At 37.8% G+C, this 10,943-nt stretch overlaps 1 pseudogene; it reads right to left on the reverse strand.

Moving 5' to 3' along the window:
• Positions 1 to 117: 117 nt before the first annotated feature.
• Positions 118 to 9,997, reverse strand: LOC138004491 (uncharacterized; annotated as a pseudogene).
• Between the last annotated feature and the right edge of the window lie 946 nt (positions 9,998 to 10,943).

Raw genomic sequence — 10,943 nt, forward strand, 5'->3', positions numbered from 1 at the left:
TTTAGCCTCCATGCTAGTGAAAACTATCAAAAATCCCCACAATGACACCACAAACGACTTTGCATTCCAGTTCCAACAGAAAAAAAAATATGTTTCAGGGTTATCAGGATGTCATAATCACCAACAATCAAAACTTGTTTTGTATTTGTTTTTTACAGCATACAGTACATATCACAAAACTTGAACTCAAAGAAACATGCCAGCAAAACTATTTTTGGCAAAGGTTGAAAACAATGTGCCATGATGACAAAAAAATTGAGGTTATACGCACTTTAAGTAGCTCAAATAATGCTAAATTGGTAATGAAGATTAGGTTAAACATGGTTTCCAGCAGGAATAAAATAACTGTGATAGTTTTAATAAATAATGATCATTTCATTCACTGGAATGGCTGTCCTAATCAATCAGTGACCTATTAAATAATAATAATTGATATAATATCTATTCTTTGCTTTCTTGGTGTCCATTCCATGGAAACCTTTTCTGTTTTTGCCCCTGCAACAATGAATTATTACAATTTATTTCCTATAAAGACATACGTACTGTGAACTTTGAACGTTTGTACAATGTAGTCATCATTTTCACGTTTTTGCCTTGTGTTACCAAAATCAAGAACATTTCTGTGTTGCCCAATCATTCTATTGACGTGGAAGTGAACTGCTTTTCCTATTCCCTGGTGCTTCAGCAGACTTGTCTTCACTCTTGTTGTGGTTGAACTCCAGTTCAATGTATGCACCTGGCCTGCTTCTCGGTTTACTGCTCCTTGGGGGTATCTTTGGACACAGTGATGCATCACTAAGATTACGTGGCCTATCAGCTCCTTGGAAATTCAACTCTAAATAGTTCATTTTGCTATCTTTTCTCTGTACTGCAGCAGCTTCCATGAGCGAGCCTGGGAGGATGGATGGTAGGGAATGTCTTTTAAGCCCAATGTATGAGTTGGCTCTAGGTTTGTCCATCTTATCTTCACTCTCAATGCCTCCACTATTTGATGTGTCATCACTATCATCTTCCTCTTTTGTCTTCAAAGAATCCAAGTCTATTTCAGCATATGCTGTGTGTCCACCAACATTGTGTGTATCGCAATAACGGTAATCTGAGGATGGTTTCACTGTGCACACAACTAACTCAGGACTGCCTCTGATGATCTCACTGACCTCAGACACTGAACAACCACCAATCTCAATACCATTGATGTCAAGAATCTGATCTCCTGGTTATAACAAATAATGAAAAATGGCACATTAGTTTAACCCTTTGACTCACAATCTGGCCTGAACCGGCCATACTTAGTATTTTACTCTGTCTAACCCAGACAATTTTACTCGTCAATGGGGAACCCCAGGAGGCAATGGGTTAAGAAGAAACAATCTTACAATCCCACGCACCCTTGTGATAAATTTTTCTGACCTGCAATGTTTCATTTCAAACGATCATGGCCCATTGCCTCCTTTTGGTGGCCTTTGTAGAAGCCATCTTATATTTCTGATAGAAGTCAAATAATTGGGATTACTTTTGAACTGGACATCAATATGGTATATATACAACTTATTTCAATGAAATTTCATCATAACGAATAAAATTTTTCTTTTCATTTTTACTCTTTTAAAAGGTTGAAACATGTACATGTAATTTGATCAAAGTAAAGAACAAAGTTCGGCTAGGAAACAGAGGAAGACCCTTCAACTATTAAATCATGATAACTCAGAAATAGTTATAAAACTATTCTACTACTATTATTGACTGTGACAGGCTAGCAAGAGTAACACAGGAACAATAATAATTGTATTACTGTTTACATGTTTATGCATCAAATCATCATCGCTAAAGCTCTTCAAAATCTCTTGCCCTCTTTCTCTTCTGCAAATTCCTCTGCCTCACCAACCTCCCCAGCAGTTAATTGAATTTTCTCTTGCCAGTCCAAGAGGAGGAACCAGATAAGGTAAGCAGAAAAGTTTCAAGAAAACTTCCTTGGTTCCTTCTCCCAGCCCTGGTTTAGGTTTTAGAGATTAGGTTGCCAGATGATCACCTCATGAGCTTGCTTGTAGTTGGCCACAGGCTCACTGTATAGTTTCTTGCTAACTAAGTGGGACTTGACTGTCATGGCAAGGCGAAAGGCAGGAGACATCCACTTTACATTTGGTTGTCAGTTCCTTGCTCTCACCTATCACATCTACTGTAGAGAAAAGGTTAGCTATCTCCTTGTTGTACTTGTGTAAGAGGGGCAGATTGTTGGCTTTCTTCACAGAATATTTCTACATGAATGTGACACATGCATGTTCCATTGCACCCAGCCAGATGGTATCCATCTTTTGGAGGTAATCATCGCTCACCTTGTGCTTGTATGTCTCCAAGGTGGTGAGGGCCAAAGGGTTATATTAAGCAAGGTTGAAGTTGTCACATAATTTACAGGTCTGTGCTACACTGACCAGTACCACAGTGTTGGCCTGTAGAAAGAATAATGCATCTAGTCTTCTCAGTCTAACTTAGTCTCTATCACCAGAGAACTTTACAATGTTTGAAAGGACAAATTAATTTTTGTCAGCTGACATGAGTTCCAGGTCACCAGCTGGAAAAGGCCAGTGAAGTGTCAGCTATTCTTTGAATACCTACTGGACTGAATTACGAAGGAAGAGACCGACATTCTTGCATTAGTCTCTGGACCCCAGCCTACATTTTTTGGGTATAACTGAAATGCTGGCACTGCAGACCAGGTTCATTATCATCATCATCAGGGCTAAATTCACTCCTGGCGGAGGAGTCCTCTGTCCTAAGGTAATCTTGACCACGCAGGTCCAAGCTGTCTGGTGAGATTGTCTCTCTCCATCATGTTTTTGGACTTCCCTGTTTTCTGGTCCAATATCTTGAGGTCCACTCTGTAGCTCTGATGGTCCACTGATTATCTGATAGCCATGTGATGTGACCTGCCCATCTATGCTTTGCCTTTCTGATAACCTTGATGATATTGTATACACCAGTTTCTTGACGAATCCTTGTGTTTCACTTTCAATCAATAAGGGTAATGCCCAACATGATGCATTCCATCTGCTTGCAATCTGCTTCCAGTCTGCTTCCTTTAGGCTGCTTTAGAACTCTGTAGATGAACTGCTATGTTTTGGTGTTTGATAATTAAACTTGTTAAAGCTTTAGAAAGAAGATGCTCGCCAGAGAAAAGAACTGCATGGCAGATGATGAGATAAGGGGAAGCATGTTGTTGATGCTGTATAATAATAATAATTATTAGGTGCTATACTACCTGGCTACTGATCTTGATTTTTAAATATTATTATTAAACTTGTTAATATTATTCAAGATTTCTCTTCATTTTCATAATGTTTGCTTCGATTCTCCCTGTTAAAAGTTCTTGAATCACCAAAAATACCTAGTGTACGTTAACAGTTATTATAAATGCTGACATTTAGGGCGCGTTCTTTTGGTATGATTCCAGAATAGGAATACACAGAATAGACGGTATTCGGGAGCAGAATGAACGGAATGAATGGAATACGGTTCACTTGGAATAAGCAGAATATGCGTTCTTTTGGGGAAGTTTTGGCGGGAAATGATACATGGTCGGCCCGTCACCTGCCGGCTTGAAAATTGAAAATTGAATGGAATAGCAAGCCAAAGTTTCTACCATAGATGCGGGTGTGCTGGCCTCTGTTCTGTTTCTTTACTGGTGCTAGAACAAAAAGAACTATCAGTTTGTTTGTACAAAAAGCACGACCATTTTTTCAGTTAAGTCAACATCAAGAGAAAGAGCGTATTGGAATGCATTTGCACTATGCAAAGCACTTACAAATACAAAAAATTCGTTTGTCATCTTCCCCCTTATAGTTTTTAGCAAATAAAGTAAACTGAAAAATTAGAGGAACCCGCCATAAGCCTGTACTTATGGCCATATTTCAACGCTTTGTGTTCCCAAACTTTCGGGAAACCTTTTTCAGTCGTCATGCCAACGCATCTGGCGCATGCCCGGACACAATAGTTCCTAGGTCACTTTGCCAAAAATATTCCGTTTTCATAATTTGTGTTCTTTTGAGAATTGATATTCTGTGTATTCTGTTATTCCTGATCCGGATTGAGAATAGCCAGGATATTCCCAAAAGAATGCACCCTTAATACGTCACATACAATATTCGCATCAGATCTGCCACTCATATTGTATATACTGGTATTACATACACGTTTCGTAACAGCCAATTGCTTCTAAATTTGCACCAACAAGGTGTTCTCTAACATCATTGCAGACATCTTCCATGAGATAAAATGAATATGGAGATTCCAAAAGTCTCTTCAGATGAACGGGGGCCCGTGTCCCTCCACTTTTTTGCCCCAAAAGGTAAAAACACACAAGTGTCAAATGTTGAAAAAAGAATTTCTTCTTCCAGAAGTTCAAAACAACAAGATGTCAATAATTCCGGATAGAATCATTCCTGATAAACTTTAATTACAGTACCATTTCACCAGTTCATATATTTACTCTTTTTATTTGGTGATACAAGATTACAGAAAACAAAAACAGCTACAAATTACAGCAAATGAGAAATGAGACAAAAATATAAATATGTCAAATCATCTTGACATGCATGCGACTCACTCTCTTCATTACTGGATTTGTCTTTGGAACATAATTAAACTCAGCAATGTCCTCTCAAAAACCCTGAATATCAAAGCAAAAGTCACTCTTATCCTTGGTAAGGCCCCAGGATAATAAAGCGACACTGTTCTTAACATCGTATTTGCACAAACAAATAAAAGGCTGCACGTCAAGGATGAGAAAGTAGAAAAGTCTAGCTTGTGCTGCAGAAATGCCAGAGAGGAGTTTGAGAGTGGCCAGGATTATGCTGCTATTGAGTCTATTGACGCAGTTGGTTCCCGCTTACCTCTACTTGGAGATAGAATAAATCAGCCAAGAAATCATTTCCTTTTAAGTCCTAAGGCAACAGGAATAGGTCCTTTCAGTTGCAGTGGTTTGATCACCACCCCTGGCTGCACTACAGTGAAAGTATGGATGCTGTGTTTTGCCGATTAAGTGTATGTATGCTTCTAAGGCAACTCAGACAGTCCAGTGCAGGTAATGGATTCCTGGTGTAGTAACTACAAATTTACTATGATGACTCTTACAGGTCAAAAATGGTTTCAAGATTCAGACACAGCCCTTGTTTTGTTCTTTAATTTTTTCAATATTCATTTGCTTACTGAGGCAGTGTTGGAAGTACCAAAGAATTGACTCTGTTCCACTGTTGTGCTTATGTTAAACAAGACAGTTACCGTATTTACCCGTGTATAAGTCGATCCCATGTGTATTAAAGTCGACCCCCCATTTTTGATGCCAAAAAAAGCAATTTCTTAATTTCTTTGTTAAATGTTCATGGGACACTAATCTAGTATTATTCGATTTCTAGAACTGTGGATACACCAAAAAATCAAGGCCTCAAGCGCTTAATAGTTTTGTGGTTCAGCAGTTGTTGTATATGCAGGCATTTTGTCCTTGAATTTCGAAAAAGTTCTCAGAAAATCGAACATGTAAACCTCAGACTAACCTGTTTCGTTGTTCAATAATAAAGGGCTTTAGAGGATAAGCACAACATCACAGAAGCAGGAGTCAATCTTTGAAAATAACTTGTGAATGATGCAAAATGTGCATGGTTTAATTGGTCCTAATGACTTATAATTTCTCACATGACAAACAAAAAAAAAAAACTCGTAAACCAAACAATACGAAGCTTGCAAAAGCATTTAAATCAGCCAGGTTTGTATAAAGAATAAAAAACAATCATTACCAACCAGCATTTTCAGGCAACACGAGTGACGATGCTTGCACGCAAACACAAGGTATTGCATCAGGTTACTAAGCCATTGAACAATCACGTTTTATTTGAAGAAACAGAAATGCCTTTTAGAGCTTTCCACCTTTGAAAAACGAAAATTTCCAGTGTCTATTTTATATTTGTGCTTGTTAGTATCTTTAACATTTAGAGTTGGACAAATCCTTTTTCATTTCAACTGGAATTGCTTACATTCATTTTGAAGTCTTTTGTCCACTGCTTTCGTTATGATATGCCCAAGACAACATTAATATGTTAATTTTGAATAAATTACTTAGCTGGAACTTGGCTCTAAATCTTTGACCTGTGTCTAAGTCGAGGGCGATTTTTGGAGCTTCTTTTGAGGCCATAAAAGGTCAACTTATACACGGGTATATATGGTAATGATTTTTTGAAACGCCATTAGATTTTTATTGGGAAAACCAGGATAGTGTAGTTCCAATAAGGAATCAATGGAAATGAATATTCATGTTTAGTGATCACATTATAATTACTTTACTAAGCCTCTTGGATCATTGAAATGCACTATGCTTTTGTTTAAGGGTTTACTTGGGGGGTACATCACATCCATGCCCCCAGTCCCCCCCTACAAAGAAAGGGTTTACACCCGTCCTATGCGTCCTCCAAACCCAAAACCCCCAAATTTTAAAATATCTTTGTGTCCCCTCAGTTTTTCCGGGCCTGCTGTGGCCCTGAGTACAAACATCCCCTTGTTGGGTGCTGGTGATGTATTAATGATCATTCAATTACACCGTCCTGTTTTCACTGTTTGATCTCCACCAACACATGCATTCTAAATTTTCTGAGGATGCCGGGCAGCTTTGGTAATATACTTTTTAGAGTATTATTTTGGCTTAAAACATGACATTAGATGGCATCACATTCTAACAACTATGCAAATTTATTTCTAAGCCTCAGTTCGTTTAATATGATACCTGATAAAATGATTGTGTTTATGCACACAGTTACGAATTGTTTTTAAAGACCTCAAAATTATACGGAAATAGCATTGTAATTTTTTCATTTCTTGTGGACAGTTATTATACACTGTTTGATGTCCAGTTCAAAAATTCGTCTGGATTTTTTGACGTTATCAGAAATTCATGATGGTTGCCTCAAAGAAAATAAGAAACTTAAAATATAATTCACGATGGGAACAACTATTCTTCCTAGATTATTAAGACTATATTTGAAAAACAGGGCAAACGAGAGATCTGATGATGCACAAGCAAGAGATTTTAGTACTGGTAATTAAGGACTGAGTGGAGTCCAATTCGGTCTGAAATCAGACAAGTGATAACAAAATCACGAGTGTTTATCACGAGTATGATTACAGACCGAATTTGATGACAAAAATTCCTCTTACCAATTATTAATCATAAAAATTACAATTTCTGAGAAAGAAGAAGAGCCAAGTTTCGAAAGAAAGGAAAATTTGCATAATTTAAAAGACTGACAAAGGAGGGGTAAATTGTTTAAAGTCCCTCTGAAAGAAAGAAAGAAAGAACGCCCCAATTTAGGAGTTCCTACACTGTTTCTATGGAGGTTGAAACCAAGGTTGTGATTGGTTGATTTAAACTACAACTTTGAATGTGATTGGCTTACTGAACTGTCCTATAAATAACTGTCCAATAACAACTTTGCAAATGAATTAGTGGAAAATAGGAGTTTTTAAAACCAATCACAATCAAGAAAATTGTGGTTTTATGATAAGTTATAGTAATAGGACTGAGTAATAATATTTCAAAATCAGCCAAGCGTGCAGAACGAGGCTGATTTGTAATTATGAGCCTAGATAAAGCGTGTGTAAATAAACCCTAAATAAAGCGTGTGTAAATAAAGTATTATTATTATTATTATTATTATTTTACTATTATTATTATCCCTAAATTGTACAACTCTTTTACTATTAATAGTAACTATAACAAAATGCAAGGGTAAAATTATATTCAATCTGTTCTGCAAACATTAGGAAAACATAGGAAAACAGCAAGAAAGACCCACTCAGGTGCATGTGATTAAACCGTGAATGGTGTAGGTGTCGAATTACAGGTACCAATCTGGAGTTGTTCAAATTGGATACCTGTAACTGGACCCCCACATGATCACCCGCCAATAATTACGCAACAAATATGCCCGTAAAGAACCAGTCAGATTCAAGAATTCTGTTTACGATTAATATCCAAACAGCTTAAGGAATAACTAGTATGAGTAAATTCTCAACCTCGGATAATGCAATTCTCGTGCTCTGATTGGTTCACTCAATCTCGGTTATCAGCTCATATACCTTAGTTTTACCATAAAAGGTAAATGATTGCGCTAAACGTTGCTAAGCTAAATTTTTTTACGCCACAAATCGAAATTTCTCTTGGTATAAAGCACAAGAAAAACGTTTTTGGGGAAAGTCTGGATCAATTTCGAAGCTTAGAAGTACGCGAAAAGATAAGAAATGTTTTTGTGATGAGCCTGCGTCTGTCTGACCACCAGGTATTACACAGCATCGCATCTTCATCAAGTTTTTTCGATTCGCTATGATTTTCTCCCTTTTTTCGCTCGTATTTCGTACTTCCAAACTTTTGGAGTTTAAGGAATTTAATAAAACAATTATTCCATTCGCGCTTGTTGGATATGAGACTGGTTATAGCCAACTCGGCGCTACGCGCCTCGTTAGCTATTTACCATCTCATATCCAACGCGCGCTCGTGGAATAATTGTTAATTAACACCTGCATTTACACGGTAAATTGTTTTCTTTCCAATAAAGCATTTGTTTGGCCCAAATCTTTTATAGCTCGTCCAAATTTCCTCCAAATAAGCGAATTTATTTTGCTAAAAATCGTTGCTGAACTGAGAAGGGATGAACAAAATTTGCGTGCCATGTTTTAGTAATGCAATAATGATAATTAACGCGAACGTACATTACCAGAAACAGCACCTACAAATTAGCATGTGAATTTTACAATTAGACGAATAACAAGCGTTCACCGCACATTAAAATCAAAGACAACAAAGAGGGCCAAAGACAGAAAAATCTTCACAAAGACCTTCAAATACGAAAGCCTCAGGAATATAATAGTTGGATGAGTTCCGAAGGAGCCAAGACATGGGGGCGGCAACATAACACAAAAATATTTCTTCCTCCTCCGCACACACAGTTTTACTAGAACTTTCCAACGCGCGAACAACGCTGATAATTATAAATTTCCTTTGTGGGAAATTAAATGCTAACCGAAAATAAGTTGGATATTAATGAACATTAAGTTATGCCACATGCTTGTTAACGATCAAATATTGAAAGAAGATTAGTTGGGAAATTAGCTTCTCACAAAATGGTTCTCTTATCCGCCTATAAATTACAAAACATGTTCTACAGTTAACCATCCACACTGAGTAGCAGAACTAATTGACTGCAGAGCCGATGAACGTCATGCCGCCCACGAGCGTGAAATTGCAAAAGGCAGATGTTGTTCATACATAAACACAACGGATAGTCATAAAGGATCTTCAATAACCCGTGTAGAAAATTTTTTTTTCTAATATATCAGTAGTCAAACCGCACAAAATACTGTATGCACTAAATTGAAATTGACTAATTTAACTGATAAAGAGATCTTACCTGGTCTCAAAATCCCAGATGTGAAAACTGGACCCTCGTCCAAGATTCGATTAACAAATATAAAACCACCGACATCTTTAATAGTGCAACCCAAGCCTTGGCCCTTTTCCCTCTGTATGGTAATCCTTTTTAATCCACCAGTTAACTTAATGCTTTTTCTTCTCACTGGATCAGTTTCTTCTGCTTTCAGTTCATTGTCTTTAGCTGTCTGCACTGATCGCATCCAGCATTCTCTGTCCAGATCCGAACTGCAACAAAAAGACAACGGCTTCCCTTCCACAATTAAGTTGAAAACAGTATTTTCGCTTCTTGGTTTCAAACTTCTCATCGCCTCGATGTCCATCAAAAATATTCGCCCTCTGCAGTTCTCGCCCCGCGTTTTTCATCGTTCGCCTTTTTGAAAATGCACAACATTGTCTGTTAAGTACAAGAAACCTCGTACGCCATTGCCTTAGTACACTCGTCTTCTTGCGAAGAAAGCCTTCTTTGATGACCCGGTTCTTCAACCCCTTCATCCCTCTCTCCAATTCTGCCATGTTACGGAGCCTTCGATCGCTTTATCTACTGAACCAAAGTCGCCAAAATAACGCCAAGAATGCGGCCCATTTCAGGATCATGCCCCGGAACAGATCATTATATCTTTGAGTGCGCAGGAGAATTATAGTGAGTTTTGTCATAACAGCACATAGGACCGCTTTGTAAATTAAAGCAATCCAAAGCTCTTTCAGCACTTTTAAAGAATTACGATCTTTTATGTTCATTCCACTTACGATTCAGCTTAGATATGGCTTATTACTTTGTCCATAGCTGGAGGGCTGTAGCCGAAGCGTTGTGAAGGGATATTTTAGGTAAACCAAGTTGGGCTACTGCCCTTCTTCCGGTTGCAAAGCCACGCGTAAATGAAAACTTCCGTTTTGATACTCCTGCCATAAAAGGAGGTTCACGTGATGCTATTGCGACACCTCACGAGAGGGAATAGAACAATGACGTCATAGTCGAATGAATATTCCAAGGAGTACTCGTGAAACGCACTACATTCTTGCACGACAACCGAATATTTTCAACACCTCCTAACTGCTCATGGACTTCAAAATATCTCAGGGTTTTTGGAGTACTTGTACGTTGACGAAAAAACGTGTGAGGATCACTTTCAGTTTTAATAAGTGAATAACTGTTTTTTTCCCTACCCTATTTATTATTATAAGAATTTGTTTCATCGGTGGCCTTCGAGGTTGAAAGACCAACCTGTGGGCGACTAAGGGATTATTTATGGTATCCTTTTTAGTGACTTTGAAATGAACTTGAAAATACCCTCCCGGATGCTCGTAGGTGTCAGGCATATGGCGCCTGAATTTGGTATTAAAAACTTCAATGTTTGCGTATATAAAACTTCGATGTCGAATATGAAATCAAAGACTCAAATTTTTGTAAACTTTGATGGTCCAATTCGATGAACGATTTGATATCCCAGATTTTCGGAACATGTTGTTGTAAATT

This window comes from Montipora foliosa, chromosome 5 (assembly GCF_036669935.1).
Source record: "Montipora foliosa isolate CH-2021 chromosome 5, ASM3666993v2, whole genome shotgun sequence".
Lineage (NCBI taxonomy): Eukaryota > Metazoa > Cnidaria > Anthozoa > Scleractinia > Acroporidae > Montipora > Montipora foliosa.